Source organism: Anomalospiza imberbis, chromosome 2 (assembly GCF_031753505.1).
Source record: "Anomalospiza imberbis isolate Cuckoo-Finch-1a 21T00152 chromosome 2, ASM3175350v1, whole genome shotgun sequence".
NCBI lineage: Eukaryota > Metazoa > Chordata > Aves > Passeriformes > Viduidae > Anomalospiza > Anomalospiza imberbis.
The window spans coordinates 27,922,989-27,937,867 of NC_089682.1; the positions used below are offsets into that span (position 1 = coordinate 27,922,989).

The 14,879-nt window shown below is 39.8% G+C and overlaps 1 protein-coding gene across 1 annotated transcript in view; it reads left to right on the forward strand.

Moving 5' to 3' along the window:
• The first annotated feature begins 1,135 nt into the window (after positions 1 to 1,135).
• ST6GAL2 (ST6 beta-galactoside alpha-2,6-sialyltransferase 2) overlaps positions 1,136 to 14,879 on the forward strand; it is a 172,017-nt gene continuing 158,273 nt past the window's right edge. Inside the window, exons 1-2 of the mRNA XM_068180283.1 lie at positions 1,136 to 1,238; positions 13,202 to 13,257. The gene's annotated coding sequence lies outside the window, so the exon portion shown is untranslated. The remainder of the gene's footprint in view (positions 1,239 to 13,201; positions 13,258 to 14,879) is intronic.

Consider the following 14,879-nt stretch of genomic DNA (forward strand, 5'->3'; position numbering starts at 1 on the left):
GATTCATTTATATTTTTTCACCCTTTTCTTCATCAAAGTCAGATTCATTTATATTTTTTCACCCTTTTCTTCATCTGCTTCACAGATGACTCTGTAGTTATTTGAATTGTATCAAGGTCTGGACAAAACCGCTGCTTTCTGAGGAATGAGGCTGGTAGATTGAAGGAAATGTATGATTTCAGCCTCCATTTGTTACATTTGCTATTGTGTTGTGCATGTGTGTAGGTGAGTGTATGGGTGATCATGTGGGAGAAAGAGAGATGGATTGATGGTGGGAAATATTGCAGAACACTTTCCTCTTTTACTTAGGAAAAGGATATTTTTTTATCTCATTTTTATCAAAGGTGACATTAGAAGTAATGAAAGGATAAATAATTTTAAGGCTTCAAAGAACAAGGATTCTAAAGAATAGGATTCTGAAGAACTTTAAAGAAAGGATCTGTCTTGGAGATTAAGCTTTTTTAAATCCTTCAGATCCCTTTGCCAAATGCAATAATATTCCATTATAAATCTTTCTATGATTTTACACGTAGTATTGCATTTTTCCTTTGATGGTGCATGCAGGTACAAAAAGGCAATGATGTGTATTTACTAAACTGTTACCTTTTCAGTTAGTGAATTGCTTAGCCTGGATGCTTTCTTTCATAAATACAGTCATTAAATGCATGAAATTATTGATCTAAACTGCTTTCCTGGGAGATTGTTCCTTATAAAAAGCAAAGTCAGGTCTCTTTTTGACTGCAAGCTAGGCTAGATCTCATAATAAAACTTTCATCATAAAAAAAAAGAAAAAAAATAAAACTCTGATCAACAATAACCTCTCTATGATACATCAATGACTAAATCTCTGAGAGAGCTGGCTTTAATTTTTCTTACAGTGAAAGAGGCTAGGATGCAATTTTTTGCAAGGAACTCCTTTTTAAAGAGATCATGCTGAAAAGGCTGCTGACGGATCTCTTGCTGCTACAATTTGTAGAAAGGAGCTCTCATAATTATAGTCAGAGTTTATTGTGCCTCTCCCTGTCTCCCCCCCTTCCCACTCCCCCCACCCCCGCCCCCCCGCCCCTTGTGTGTGTACGCAGAGAGCTAGAGAAAGCTGTAGAGCTAGAGAAAGCTGGCAGCACTACCTGAATAGCTACTGAAAGAGTGAGACTTCTCAGTTCCTGCTTCATTACGGGGTAGCAGCTATTCCAGTGTGTGCGAGCTCCTAACTGCTTCCTCCCATCGAAAAGCCCTTGGTAAGTCCCCTTAGCCGGCAGAGCTGCAGATTAACTCAGCAAAAGGCAGGAGCTGGGGGGTGGCAGGGAGCTCTGGGGACACTCAGAACCTGTGTGCAGCTTAAGATCCATTCGATTTCAAGGATTTTGTGTAATAAATGTGTAAAATCTTCTGTGGATTTCTGGGATGTAAAGGCAATCACGAGGAATGTTTTGTGTGCTCAAGAGCAATGCCAAGTACATTCAGGAATGCCTGAAACAGAGCAGAATTTTTCTACAGAAGATAAGATTAGTAAATGAGTCTCAGAACTGCAAGAAAAGTGGTTGTGTGTTGCTTTGCTTTGTTTACCCCTACCATTTTTTTCTTGTTGTCCTTTCCCTGCATCTCATCTTTATTGTGTTGAATGTGTTAATAGGCTTAGAAAGAAGAAACTGTATCTTCTTGAAGACTGATAGCATTTGAAATGTAGAACTTTAATCAGAAGAGGGATGAGAGCTGAAGCTAAAGCGGAGATAACGTGCTTTTTACTTGCATTTATATTCTTGTGCATGTTTCTGGTGTTGATTGTACAGACTTTCTATACTCACAAAAAGTTCAAAAAGCTGGGAGATGCACATTTACTGCTCAAGATGCTGATGTTTGCACTTGAATCACATGTTTTATTAGTCATCCACATGAAAAGTAGCACTCTTCATGTAGGTCCTTTTAGTACATGTAGCAAAAAGCATTCCCAGACACTCTTCTTCTTTGCCTTGATCCTATGAGTCAAGCTCATTGAACTCCACAGAAAATTACAGAGGCCACTGTAGAGGTCAGGTCACAACTCTTCTTGCCCCAGTTGAGCAGTGGCATTTGAAACAAGAGCTGAAATAATGCTGTTATCTGAGGGTCCCAGTACCTTGGACCTGGCTGTGCTTTGATTTGAAAAGTAGGAATGAGCTAACCAGGGACAGGCCGAGGTTTTTGTCTGGCAGTACAGAGCATTAACAGAATGACTACCTCTGAACTGAACCCGCAGCTACTCAATGCCCTGATGGATAAATTCAATCTACAAGAGATGACAGCCTGACTAGCTGGGCATGGGGCCACTGGCTCATTTGTTATTGTCTGTCCAGTCCACACCTCTGTTGGCTACAGCTGTCCATCAGATCATACATAGGTGACACAGCTGTATTTATAACTATGGGGGTTAGCTGCTCCTTATGTTTAGAAAACATATACCCATGATGTGAAACTGCCACTCAGTGTCCCTAGACATAATTTCCTTTGCTACCGAGCAAACATGATATCTCAAAGGATTAGATTTTAGGTCTGCGGTGGTGTCTTTCCAGTTTGTATGAGTAAATTTACATCTTTTCTACAGGTCAAAAGAGCAATACTGACATATTTTTCCCTTTCCAAAAGATTTCAATGTTTATTAAGGGACAACTTTCAAGCAAATATTAAATCAGAGATTAGCCAAGCACAGAATAGATAGTTCTTCCTGAAACTCAGTCATTTTATGTTATGGTGACAGGGGAATCATGGTAAAGGGTGCAGAGGACGAGGGGGTTGATAAGTGAGTTTATGTAACATGTAGCAGTGGAAATTGCAAGTAGGAGTGTGCCTCATATTCCAGGTTGTCAGACTCAACATTAGTTAATCAATAAATTAAAATGTTGTCAAAATCGTATCATTACCTGGGCTGCTTAGTATATTAAGTATAATACATCATATAAGTTCAATATAGAGAATAATAATTTCCAGAGAGGAAGAAAGTGATAAGCAAAGAAGATGTTTGGGGGCTGTTGTTGAGATTCATTTGTATTTTCGTCCATTAACTACATAAGTCTTTGCTGGAATACTCTTGAGTACAACTGAGTGTTGTCTTTTCTAAGTTTGTTTTGCTTTCAACATCTTCTTGGATGTATGAAAGAAGAGAAACAGCTCAACGAGAAGAATTCCAGTCTGAAGAGGAGCAGGAACAGATAGCTCTCCAGCTCAATGCCACATCCGTGTATCAAGTACAGCCCTGATCACACTCATTTTAGTAAGTGAACTCTGCTTTCATCTTTGTTATCAGCATGGCAGGATGTTCTCAAAATATCTTAATATCAAGTCAGGATGGTAAAGAAATGCCAGGGATTTTTCACCAGGGACCAGATGTCATGGCCTTTCTGCCTGTTGGAAGTTTGCTCTGTGAGGATGGTGCAACTCATTGCAAGAAAAAAATACGAGGAAAGCATCTTTGCTGATAGGTAAAATCTGTGTTTATCATGGGCAGTGTATGCTCTACAGAGCCTCATCCATGTCACAACAAATCTGCCTGCCCTCCCTTCTCACAGAAATGTGGGAATGCAGGAACTATTTGTGTCTTCCTGTAGAAGGGACTACCTGTCTGACAGACAAGGCCACCCTACTTGTGGCTGTGTACCCATACATCCATACAGGAGCAGATACTTTGGTCAGTGGTGGGCAGGAGACGTTGCCTGTGCTTGGGCTGATCTGACTGTGTCAGCCTGCAGTCAGCATGTGTCACCTGGCAGTGGCTTACTCCATCCTCCCTAGCAACCCTAGGGGAGTTGTTTCTAGAGGATTACCAGGTATGGTCCTAAGATCTTGCTGATAAAAAAAATCTTCAGACCCTGAAAATTTGAGCCAGGGAGATCTAAACTTACCTTCAAGCCAACCCGGCTTTTCATCATAAATTCTCTCTGTAACTTCTCTGAGTGGAAATGAACTCTCCTCCCTGCCCCCCATCAAAGATTACAACTCATGAAGCAGAAAATGCCAGACACTCAAGCACTGGCAGAGTTCTTTTAATTTATATTTCTAATTTATCATCCTTTTATATGTCAAAGTTTTCTATTTCCCCTATCTATTTTTATATATAGCAAAACTTATCAATATCCATCACTAAAGCATAAAGATCTATATATCATTGTCGACTGAACATACAGGGATTTTCAAAGAGTATTCCCTGTGCCAGCAGTGGCTTTTGTTTGCATTACTTGACTACAATTCTGTTTATAAGAATTGCAAAACTAAACCAAGGAAGTAGAAACTGGTGTCTCTGCTTTTAGGTTTATCACCCTAAAAGCCATCACTGTCGTACTCAGACATCTTCCATCTTTCCCCTTTTCCTGGGAAATCTCCATGGCTGTGACTTAGACCAAAGCTCTTTGAAATAGATATCACATCTCCACTCATTGCACACCTTTATGTCTATCAGGCCACATGGAAATATGAAATATTAAGCACAGCTAGAGTATTTAGCATGTGTAAAAGCCCAGTGCAATCTTCTGATCATAACTGTTCATTTTTTTGTAACTCCTTGCACTTTGGCAGGGTCAAAAGGAGAGAAAACTATTCAAAAGTTCTGTCATTGCCCTTTAGTTTCTTGCCTCAGAGAAACAACTCAAAATCCAAACAACTGCTACCTCCTTTTACTGTAGGGCAGTGGGAAGGGTGAAAGGACCTTGAAAAGACATAATCTTGCAGTTATGAGGGGAATTATGTGTAACATTCTCATGATTAGAATGAATTACAAATTGGTTTTGTCATTTCTAGGAAAAGAGTGGAAGTGATATTTAGTAGTATATGAATTCCTCAGTAATTGGTACCCTGTAATATATTAGATTAGATTTGAGGCAGTTTACCAAGTCCCAGTACAGCAAGTTTGCCTTTCACTATTCTCTCAAAGGAAGATAATCTATTATGCATATTTTAGAAGACAACTGGCTGGACCTAGCAAAGGAATGCTACCATCTTAAAGGAAAAAAAAAAATTACTTGAATAGGACTTTGCAGTCAAAATTCCTTGCTGGTTTAAAGAAGACTGTCTGTATCCAGAAATAATACTGAGCTTGAGTGTTTCCTTTACTGCATTTCTGTGTTAACTCTGCTAAATAATTAAAGAAATGAAGAAGAGCAGAACAGATAACTAGGTAATAGCAGGCATAATCACATCCGATTCCTTTAAATGTGGATCTGAGTTCTTTGACTTTCAATAGGTGGGTTTTTTACACTGAGAATCTGTGGCAGAATACGTTCCTAGCACTATAACAAATGCTATTAAAGCAGCTTCTTTTCATTATGAAAACAAATCTGAAGCACTATAACATATGTTGTGTTGATTCATGTCTCAGAAAATATAATTCCATGGAGATATATTTTATAAATGCAATAAGAAAGCAGCTGATTCCTTGGAAAAATGCGTTTGACTGCAGCATTAGCCACTTGCATTTGGTACTTGACAAGTACTGAAAGGCACTGTGTTTTAATACATTGCCACAACACCTAAGAATTTTCATTCAAATGCAACACTACTCCTTTCTCTTCACGAATGTCTTAAACGATGCTACTGGAAAATGGAAAACATTGGTAAATTCCTTTTTGAGGAATCTGTCCCTGATGTTCAGTTGGTGGTGTTCAGACCTTCAGATTGGATGTCTCCTCATGGGCAAGAAAGAGAAAATATTTCTGCCTCTCCTTCCACCTATGCACCCTTCATCTGTCTTTTGTGCTTATGAAGCATACTGGGGAGAGAGGCTGTGCCTTATATGCACAGTACCTACACAGGCAGCACCTACACAGTTCATGCCTGCAGCCTTTAAGTGCTCCTGTGAAAGAATTCTCCCCACATACTGTTAGCTGATATTCTTAGCATCAGCCTCAGCCAGCTGGATGGTGCCAGTGATACTGGGGAGCATTTTCCTCAGAGTTTAGAGCATAGAAGCACCTGCAGGCTCCAGACACTTTCCAGGACTGGTGCAGCAGTCTCAGAAAACTTCCGTTCCCCCACACAGTTGATCCTCTCAATTAATACTATAATCTCCTTATTCAAGTGTTTGAAGAAAAGACTCAGCATACCATTTCTGGAATCAGTGTCTGGGAATGTATGTGGCAGTTATTTCAAGAATACTGAGAGATACCAATTTCTTTGGCAGTTCTATCAGCTGCACACAACTGACTGCAATAAGTGTTTGTTTCTGACAGTTGACTCCAAAAGGTGAATCTGTGGTGAGCTGACAAGTGTCCTAACAAAGTATATTCTTGCAGATTTTTTTTTCTGTCCAGAAACCCACTCACATCTCTGTCAGCTGGCACCTGCAGTATAAAATGATCAAAACAACAGTCCACAACACTGCTGTGTTTGGGTCCCAAACCAAAGTTTCATTTGTCTGGAATAGGCTGTGTGAAACAGGAGCAGATTTTGGTCTACTGCATGCTCTCATCTTCCTATTTAGTATATTTTACATTAAAATATATTTCAACAAAACTTAAAGGGTGTACTCTGTCCCCTTTAAGGAGCCAGAAACCATCTCTCAGCTGAAGTAAAAAATTCAGTGAACTGATCTATGATTGATTTCATCCACCCCAGGGGCATTAAACCTGGTTGTAGGGACTGAACAGAGTAAACAAGGGCTGTTTCAGGGCACAGGGAGCCTGTACAGAACAGGCTGGTCTACATCCTTGCTTCTCTCATTCTCTACTGGCAGCACTGAGGGGAGAATGCAAGTTACAATAGTCCCAACACAGGACAGGGAGCAGAGTAAAAATATTGGTCTGAAAAAAATAACACAGAAACTTTACTGAAAATTATTTTTTTTTATGCTGAGAAAGAATAAAACTGGCCACCTTTCTAGCTCAACTAGAAGTCTAATTTATGATGACAGTCTTAAAAAGAAAACTCAAATAGTTAGATGCAAAAAGGTCTCCTTCAGCTAGTTCTAACAAAATTGTTGTAAAATGCCTCAAGATAAATCCAGATCCCTCCATCTCATATCTCTTGTTGTCTTTTAGATGCATTCAATCAGAGCTCAATAAGGTGACTCAAGCCAAGGCTCAGCACAGAACAAAACTCTCAAGAGGTTTTTTCCAAGCTGCTGTCTTCTTGCTAGAGATTCAAACAGATCCCTAGAGCTTACAATTAGAGCAAGCACCCAGATTCTTGCATGTTACAAAACACTCATGTCTTTTCCCTCTGTACAGGAAATCTGGCAGTCCCATTTGCTGAAATTGCTGCTTCAGTCCTCTTTTGAAGGCATGTCTGGTGTCAAGTTGCTTCCTGTTACAAAGTCCAAATGTCCCTGTTGAGTGCTTCTGAGATCAGATCCCAGGAGGCAGCAGCTCTTACCTCTAAGGTGATCCATAAACCCACTGATGATGTTCCAGGGAAATAATTATAACCCATCATTCTCCTTTTCCTATGCTTTGAGACAGCAAATTTCCTTTTCTCTTGAGTGACACAGCACAGTTGGCCACTTTCACAGCATTATACAAAGTCATTTGATGCTGAAAATGCTTTGCAACAGAAGAGAGCTTATTTACTGATTACACTCCCAACAGACGTTACCTGATGTTGCTGAAGCTTATAGGATCAATCTTTTTCTGCTAGCAAACTGAAGAACATAGTTCTAGAAATTGTAAGTAGATGCAACTTTATATTTAAAAATTACAACTTTATTTCTTTATGAGAATGGTGTGCAAAGCAGGCAAACATTTGTTCTGCAATGCTCATTGGGAAGCACCACTGAAATATGCTTTCCAAGGCACTATAGATGCAATACAGACACAATGTACTGCCTTACTTTCACCAAAGATCCCCTTTGAGTTTCCTGAGCATATTTTTTCTGGCTCAGTATCCCTCAATATCAATATGGACAAGATCAATTAGCCAGGTGTGTTTGAGGAAAAAATTAAGGACCATCATATTTCCAGATAATGTAACTTAAGAGCTGATCTCATAATGAAAAGGTCAGATGAAATCAAAATACTGTTTACAGCAGTGTTCTTTCTTTTCAGTTCTGAAGTTATTAAAGGCATTTAGACTGAATTAAAAAAAAAAAGGAAACTCTTCTTGACTAGCTTAAGGAGTACCATGTGGCATGGTAATTTGGATTGCTGAGTGATTTAGACAAGTAAGCTGCATTACTCATCCATTTCATTTAAGATATGTAGATTTTGTAATCTTCCATCTGGATTTTCAGACAAACTTTGAGTTGCTTCTTGGTGGTTTGAAGAAGGCTGGAGAAGATGGCTCATCTTAGAATGAACAAAGAAGGGTGAAAACTGTCCAACTGGAAAAAGAGCATATGACAGAAAGCAAAGCTGGTTATAGCAATACATTTTCAATGTATTTTGAATATATTTTCAGATTATTTTCAGTGATAGAAAGATTCTTTTACTTTGTTTTCCACAGCAAACAATCCCCCTGTATTTAGTGCAGGACCCATTTAGAACCAGAGTGGCACATTGGTATCCAGCACTCACAAGCTTTGTCTACTCCTGCTCTTCCAGCTACAGCATCATCATATGAGCACATCTGAGATCATGGACAAGATCCATTAGCAAGCAAATCCAAACCTTCTACTCTTGGGGTGGGGGAAAGGAGGGAAGAGGGAAAGTGTTTTTAAGGGAATTTAAGAACAAAAACAATACTACCTTTAACTCATCATCCTGCAGTGTCAGCACCATTCATTTAAATATGGAATACAGATAATGCCCTGTTGCTTGCAAAACTAATGGTACTAGTAGTTCAAATTCCTGTGTTTCCACTCATTAACTAGTGCATGGAGGTTATTTCCAGGCACTCACTATTCATTACACAATGGAGGCCAATCTCTCTAACCAACCAATCAACAAGAAAATCTTAGATCTGCCTATCTCAGTAAAGATGAGAAAAAACCTCCTATGATAAGGCTGCAGCTAACAAGGTTTGAACAATTATGAAATTAAATTAAATTAAATTAAATTAAATGAGGAACTGAAAAAAAAACCAAACCAAACCTAAACAAAACCAAAGAAAACTAAGTTCTTTAAAAAGATATTTGCAAATTCCAGGAGAAAATACATCTAAGGCATTTGAGCCATGCTGGTGTGACATTTATTAGAGGGAAAGGACCCAAATCTAATTGTTTATTTTGGTTTTGGAAAACAACTGCAAGAATTCCTTAGCCAAAACAATCTCAGGAAATAGATGCTCCATAGAGATAAAGAGAAGTGCCACAAACACCATTTCTCTCCCCGTGCCTCAAATGAAAGAACAGTAAATAGGAGTGGCAGCTTCTTGACGCTCATTTTTTCCCTTGACAATTTTTTTCTTGCAGCAGAAGCCCAGAAAGGTTCATTGAAGCATCCTGATAGACCTCATAGGAAGGCTAGGAATACCTACTACTTGAAGATGGAACTTTGTGTAGGATAATTTAGACAGATTATCATAAGGGTGCCTAGAAGGAGATCATTAAAGGCTCCATGGTAGGTACAGTTCAATAAAGCTCTACAATTGCTTTATAATTCAAAGGATCAAGGGGACAGGCTTGAGCATTAAAACTAAATTTTAAAAATTAGGTATTTTGGCTCTAATTGCCCGTTTGGCAGACTGGTTCACAGTGAGGTAAGATGAGCTTTGTTTAGTTGGACCATCAGCCAGTCTACCAAGTCCTGGGTACTGTTTTAAACATATCAGGCACCTGGAGGCTGCTGAAGCCAGAGAGTCTGTGAAGGCTGGGTGTATGGGACTGCACGCCCACACCAAGAGCCAGGGGCACCCCAGGGGCAGTGCCTCACTGAGAGTCCAGTGTCTTCACAGGGGAAGAGGACTGACCCAGACAGCAATGGTGCTAACACATGCTGCTCTGGGACAAAAGACCTCGGTTCTGTGGCACAGTGAGATGCTATCTGAGCCACGGGAAAGCTGAAGGCAACATTAAATTACACCTCTCTGCCTTGGTTTTAGTTTTTCCATTTTTCTTATTGCCTTAAGGACAGTCTGAAGTGCTGTGTGTTTCCCATGGGTGGGGTCCCAGTCATATTAAGACTCCCTTTCGCAGCAGCAGCAGAATCTGGGAGTTCTATGGACCCAAGAGCAGCCTGTAGTGCAAAGCAAGTGGCAATGGTTCTCTGTGTCTCCCATCTTCCCCAGTGGGGCTTGGCAGTGTGGGTGAAACAAGGCACTGCTTTCCATAGGCTGGGGTTTGCTTTAAGTGTAAGGTGAGAACTGTGGCATTAGCTAACGTGACGGACATGCCTCCAGAGATGCAGAAACCAAGATGTTTGATACCAGTGAGTGTACCAGTCCGGCTGAAACACACAGAAGTTTGCAGGGGTGGGTGTGAGATGAAGATGATGGAGGTGATTTTGTTTGCCATTCCTGCTCCAAGCCCTCAGGCTGCAATAGAAATCAAGACATGCAGTGTTTTGGGCCAGGCAGCTAGGGGTAACTCTGAACTAAAGGAAATAGAATTTTTGTAGAAAGCATGAAAACTGTATACATGAAAAAGTGGTATGGTGAAGTTAGCACTACTGCTGTTTGACAAAGAGCTGCCAAGCAGAAAACATTTTTCTTGTGGTATCCCTGGTGACATTTTGGTGTGCAGTGCCTGGAGTCCAGGCAGCAGTAAGGCAAGGCCAGAAGCAAGAAGAGGAACTTTACTCATAGCACAGATTCTCAAGCCAAGTGGTTCAGAAATTGGTGGCCCTGTACATGCAATAAAAACTAATATATCAGAACAAATTCAAAGCTCTTGTCTGGATCTCACAGATCCAGAGCAAACAAACAAAAAAATAAGGAGTTACCAGTGTGAACACAGGGTAATTTGTGTTTGACTTGGCCCCAAAATCATGCTGTGAGATTCTTAATCTGACAGCATCAGCTGTGATTTTTTATTGAGAAGAGTTATGAAAGTGAAGATCTGTCAATTAACAGGAACAAGATCGTCGACTGTGCTGCATTGTTTAGACATTGTAGAAAATTATGTACACAACATGTGAAAAAAAAATTAAGCTGCTAGTGGCAAGAGGGCACTCAGAAGATGTCACCATTAAGGTTGTTTCCATGAAATTTTCAGTTTTGGGGCTGACGTTTACATTCCTAGGAAGGTACAAGCTTTGAATAATCACAGAAGAATGAGATGCAGCAAGCAGAAGTGTGAAGCAGCTCCATGCATAAGAATTTAGACAACATTTCACTTTAATTTATTGCAGTTGCCTCGTGTTTTTGTAGAGTACGCCCCCCCTTTTTTAGAGGATGTAATCTGTTTGAAAACACTGAGTTGCATGATGCCATGCATATTTACAGGAGTAAGTCTATTTTAGCATATTTAGATAGGATAGTTTGACTAGTATTCCATTTTTGGTGCAAAACCTTGAAGGCAAGGTTTTCAAAAACAGGAATCCAAACACAGGCTTCTGAGACACATCTATATTGGGTCTATATAAGTACTAAATTCTAAATACGGCTTTCTAGGTTTAGCAATAAGGTGCAATATTGAGTTGCTGAAAGAAACATAGCTGCATTAAGAGGGTATGTTCACCTCGATGGAGACTTTCTGAACAGCACCATGCTGCTTCAGGGGTCCACAGTAGCCTGGATAACTTCACAAAGCCCTGTGTTATGCCACACAAATGCATCCAAAAAGAACTCTGCTTGAAAATGTGACATCCAAGTTAACAGATCATGGTCAGGTTTACCATGTGTGTTTCAAAACATTTCTTTTTGTCCTGAATTTGGCTGGGATAGAGTTACTTTAATCTGTAGTAGCTGGTACAGTGCTGTGTTTTGGATTCAGTATGAGGATAATGCTGATAACACACTGATGTCTTGACAGTTGTTATGTAGTGCTTATCCTTAATCAAGGATTTTTCAGCGTCTCATACTCTGTCAATGAGGAGCTTCACAAAAAGCCAGGAGAGAGCATAGTTTGTACTCTTGACCCAAACTGGCCAAAGGAATATTTAATATCAAGGAACATCATGTCCAGAGTCTAAACTGGGGGAATTACCCAGAAAGAGCCAATCTCTGCTCAAGTATGGGATGGGTATTAGCCAGCAGATGGTGAGCAATCATATTGTACATTGCTTTTATCTCTTGGGTCCTGTAATTATTTCTTCCTCTCTTCATAATTACAATTATTAATATTATTAGCATGTTTAAAACTGTAATTATATTTTGTTTCAACTATTAAGTTATTTTTATCCCACCCTATGTGGTTTACCTTTCCGTTCCAGTTCTCCTCCCCTCTGGGGGCAGGGAGGAGGCTGTGTAAAAGGCAGTAATGGGGTGCTTTGCTGCTGGCTGGGATTAAACCACAACGCTTATCATCGCTACAGTGGAAATTTAGGACACACAAGTGTTTTGTTTTTCAAGGCATGGCTCATAAGACTACTTTTTGACAAGCTGTGACTCTGTTAATGCTTATGGAAGTGCGTACACTATGAGTAACAGCTAGTAGGAATAGTATGGATAATAGCTAACTGCAGAAGCAGCACTCTCTTGATTTAGTCCCTTGTCTGGGCTATTTTCAAACAAATGCTGTTTCTTGTCTTTACTGTGTTCAAAAACTGACTTTTTTTGTTCTCTTTCCAAAAAAGAGAGTAAATCAGGTCTGACATTCGAAGCAGCGTATTTACAGCAGCACAGAGCATGTGTCTCTGGAGCGTGGCTGTAACAAAAAACAGAACAGCAAAAGCTCTGGTTATGTTTGTCACCCAGGGGAACAGGAGAGCAGGATGGCTTCCTCATCATCCTATTTTTCCTGCTTTCTTTTCATAAAAACATTTTGAAATGGAATATTAAAACAGGTTGCTCTTCTTTCAGATTTAGGCCTAAGGAATTTCACATGGAGGTATTAGTAACTGAATATTGCATCCACATTGGATGTGTTTTGCTCCTGTCTCCCCAGGAAGGGAGGATGCCCCAGTTGCCACTGCTTCATTAATTGTTCAATTTCTCCCAGTGGTAAAGGGACAAAATTTTAAATTCCAACTGACAGGGTTTGCAGGGGTGTATAATTTATGAGCTGTGAGAAACTGGAAAGATAACTATAATCAGTATGAGCATAAGAAAAACATCCAGCTTGCAATCTTTGCCACAAAGCATAGCTGCTCATGCTTAGTTATCACACTGCACATATTTTTTACTTTCCCAAAACCTAATTCTCAAGGTTGTGTTGTTTTGTTCGTGTTTTGGATTTTTAAAGGACCTCTTTTTTTTTTTTTTTAAGGCTGGAAGGCTTCTCAAGGGAAAGAGGGACAGTCTGGAGAAAACAAGATTGAAAATGTATAAAACAAAAATTATATCTTGCCAAAACCATATCAACACTATTGAATATTGTGGACAGTGAAGGATATGTAAAAGCAGAGGTAGGATTTTCACACTAGACAGTCCCTTACTGGAAATGGAAAAAATCTGAAGAAAGGCAAGGCAGGCAGCATTTCACGAACAAGAGAGAAGAAAGGAAAGCAGAAATGTAGGTATTGTGGGTACACAGAACTACCGTTATTTGTTTTTAACTTTCCTAACCAAGCTCTCTGCATTACTGGCAATATGACCAGAACACAAGCCAGGTGTCTGCAGATTTGCATAGATCTACATATTTTTAGTGATATATGAACCATTGTGCAAGAGCAGACAGGATAATATACAAAGGGCAAATAGAAATACATAAGTACTTCAGGATTTGAAATAATTTCTTATCCATATGTAGGCTTCTTCCTTCTGCCGGTCAGTTCTGCTTCCTCCCTCCCAGCAGGAGACTTTCACTCTAGTGTCACACCACCCTGAAAAGGTTTCACTTGATGAACAACCTCACAGCCACATCTCCTCTCCTAACTCTAGTCCTCCAACTTCACTTACTATCTCCTTCCGAAAATCAGGAATTTCAGCCCACTCCTAAAGCAAACCAGCCTTGAGTACTGTACAGCTTGGCCAGATATGAACACAGATACAATCAGTTTCTTAGTTATGTTATGTTTCCAATAACTTTCTTAAATAAGAAGCATCTGGCTTAAACAGTGCAAAGCACTGGTGCCAGCATTGCTAGGAGGGCTTTGGCAGAAACCGTGGTCTCTGTTCTTGGAGGTGTCGTGGGCTGCAGACGAGAATTTATGTTGTCATGTAAAGAACTCTAGCCTGGCACACAGACTGCAATTCTCTGTTACATACTTTTATTCATGCAGAACCTTTTTCTGGGGTTGAAGAACTGAGCAAAAGATGAAGCAGACTTCAGCTCAGCACCTCCAGTAGGTGCAGACAACTGAGAGGAGATACCTTAACCTATGCAGCCACATGTCCTCTGAGCTAACTTCACCTGAGATAATCCCCTTCCCAAATGAATGGGGGCTGGTTGGGAGAAAATGCTGTTGAAGGGGCCACAGGGGCAGAGTTTAGGGTAGACCTCACTTGCCGTCATCAGAGTTGAAGCACTCTCACAGACAATGAAGATTTGTTTTCATATCCACCACTTCTTGTGGAATAAAATGAAAATTCATTTAGCTTGACTTAATACATTTTTTATGTGTGTCTGAATTTCACCCTTAAGTAAGAATAATGTTCATGAGTCTTTCCCTTTAAAACTATATACATATCTCCAGAACATAAAATATGCACTCAGAAGCAAGTCTGATGCTGGATTTGTTAGTCTATCAGTCCTGCTGGAACTATTTCTAATTGCTGTGGCAGGCTTAGGTTTCTAGCTTGTAGTACATGCATTATTCCTCTGTATTGTGCTGGAGTAGCAGGCAGGGTGGTAGCACACAGAATACTTATCAGGATGAATATAATGAAGTCTTGAAGTGAAAATGCACAAGAAAGGAAAATAAATATCCAGTGGAACAATATGGACTAGTTATTTACTGAAAACATATGAGAATTTACATAATGAAAAAGCATGAAAGAAAAAA